The sequence below is a fragment of the Galeopterus variegatus genome, unplaced genomic scaffold (assembly GCF_000696425.1).
Source record: "Galeopterus variegatus unplaced genomic scaffold, G_variegatus-3.0.2 Scaffold3052, whole genome shotgun sequence".
Lineage (NCBI taxonomy): Eukaryota > Metazoa > Chordata > Mammalia > Dermoptera > Cynocephalidae > Galeopterus > Galeopterus variegatus.
In genome coordinates, this window is record NW_007729163.1 from 187743 (window position 1) to 190483 (window position 2741).

General features: G+C 39.1%; 1 pseudogene; it reads left to right on the plus strand.

Annotated features, from left to right (window-relative positions):
• Positions 1–483: 483 nt before the first annotated feature.
• LOC103599675 lies at positions 484–965 on the plus strand (annotated as a pseudogene).
• The last annotated feature ends 1776 nt before the right edge of the window (positions 966–2741 follow it).

Here is a 2741-nt window from a genome sequence, read left to right on the forward strand (position 1 = left end):
AATCAACTCTAAGTATAAAAAGAAAAATTAAAAAAAGAAAACGAGGAAAATCAGACATTAAGTTTCATGAAGCTAAACACTCAAGACAGTGTGGTATTGGCATAAACATGAATAGTTTAATGAAGCAGAATAGCATTCATAAATAGACCCATACATATATCCCAGATTGATTTATGACAAAGATGGCACTGCAGAGCTGTGTGAAAAGGTTAGTAAATAGTGCTGGGTCAGCAACAGGATAGCCATATGTGAAAAATGAAACTTGTACTCCAACTCACATGAAAAATATCACTTCCAAATGGATTGCTCATCTAAAGATAAAAGGTAAATAAAGCAAGATTTCGGAGAAAAACTTAAGAGAATATAGAGTCTCATTGTCTATGAGATAGATAACGGTTTCTAAAACTAGACCTGTAACTGCTATTTATACAACTACAAATAGGGACTTTCCGACCTTGTGGCTGCCTCTGCGCTGCTCCTTAGTTTTCAGGGTTGGACCCTGCGTTCCTGAAGGATGAGTTTGACGAGCTGAGGCCTCTCTGCTACACCAACACAGACAAACTCCTGCTGTGCTTTAGTGTGGTGAGTTCCTCATCTTTCTTGACCATCAGTGAGAAGTGGATGCAGGAAATTTGGTGCTACTGTCCCAAAGTCCCTATCACCCTACTTGGGATGCAGTGAGATCTGGGAGATGTCAAGGTCCTCATTGAGCTGGGCAAATGCGAAGAGCAGCCGGTACCCGAAGAGGCAGCTCAGCTGTGCGCCGAGGAGATCAAAGCCGCCTCCTCCATCGAGTGCCAGTCTTGACTCAGAAAAACCTCAGAGAGGTCTTCGACGTGACCATCATCGCTGACATTCAATACTCGGACTCTCAGCAACAGCCAAAGAAGTCTAAGAACAAGACTCCGGACAAAATGAAATACCTCTCCAAGTCCTGGTGGAAGAAGTACTGTTATTTCATATGATGCTGGCCAGAAACCCAGAGCCACTATTTTCAGGTGAAACTGATATGAGAAGCTGTATTAGCTGAAATGACTCTTTTCCCTGTGTAGAACCTGCATAGAGAATTTGTGTGCACATGTATTTAGGAGGAGTTCTCAACGTATGCATTCTTTCTTGCCTTTATTTTTCCTTTTGTTTCTCTGAACTCAGGGATGATATATTTATGCAAGATTTTTTAAGTAAGTTAGGAATTTCTTAAAACTTTGAAAATTTAGAGATCTAGACCTTTGGATTAATTTATATCTAATATGAAAAAGATACCTCAAATCTGGTTGTCAGGAATGAAATTTTGCTATGCTATAATGCAAAGAGAACAAGAGGGGGTATTTTGTGCTTAACCCTCCCTTAATTAAGGGCTACTTTACACACAATGCAGTATGTACCTGGATCAGCTATGGTCAGAGCAATTCTTAGCTTTGAAATGTAGTGCAAACCACACTTTTTTTTTTTAAGAGCAAAACTGTGAGAAAAAATAAGACACCTCTTCCAAAACCTCAAGCTAGTCACTTTTGTCATTCACTATTACCCGGTTGCTTAAGATTTAAAAACAACCAACAGAAAACATACCATTAACTGTATGACATGTGTAGACCAAAAAGGAAACTTATTGGAGCTGTTCATTCTTAGACCAGTCATATTGACACTATGAACATTACCAAAACACCATCAGAGGAAAACTAGTTTGTTAGTTCTTGTATTTTCTTTAGGGAGTGACTCATGTTGAGATCAGAATGTGATATTTGCTTCAGTATGTAATGCATGCACCAATCTGCCTAAATGCTGAGTAATTAGAGCATCAGGGAGCTCCTGAGTTATTGTTAAATGTCCGTACTCAACTTGTCCCACCTGCAGGAAAGTGAGCATTCCTGAAAGGCCGTCAGCAGATGTTTGTGGGACATAAAATGTACTTATTAAAATTTTTAAAAGTCAGCCTAAGTGTACTTCTGTGTGGACACCTACATACCCATGCACACACACACATGTATATATGGCCGTAGTTGCTGCTGACTCAGATTTTTAAACAAATAGGAAAAAGCAGGGTCTCAAAAACTGATGTTAGGTAAGCTTGGCTTCCTCTTCTTGTGAACACTTTTCTGAACAGACACCTTTTTTTATTATACCCTTGATATGATTGTAAGTATATCTCAATTTACACATTTTTGAGACCATATTAACACAAAAAATAAAATGAACATTTCTTGAACACTGCTGAGACAACCAATTAAATCCACAGATGGCTTTCAGGGTACAGTGGCAGGGACCAACACCGTGCAGCGGAGGGGTCACTAGGGATAGAGTCTGCTGTGGCCACCAGATATGTGCCAAGACTGTGGCTATTTTCTTACCATGGGACAGTCAGAAAATGACGTTTGTGAAACACAGCCTTCCAGGTGGCAGGTTTTAGGGCTGAATCTCCTGGAAAAAAAAGTGCCATATCAGGAGAGTAGTTTTTATTTTGTGATCTGTGTGCTTCTGAGACAACACAAAGCATCCAAAACACTGAATAGTAACGTTTAGGTTGCCCGTAGGTGAGGCAGAGTCACCAAAATCACTTCGATAAGTAACAAGGGAAATCTTGTAAAGACAGTGGGTAGGACAGTTTTATCTCTCTGCAGGTGTTGTTTTGTTGTTTTTATATTTTTAAAAATTCAATTTGTGTTTTTCTATGTAAAAAGTTAAAGATCAGATTGTACTTTAGGTTAGGGGCTTCTTATATACCCATTGGTAGATAAAATTGA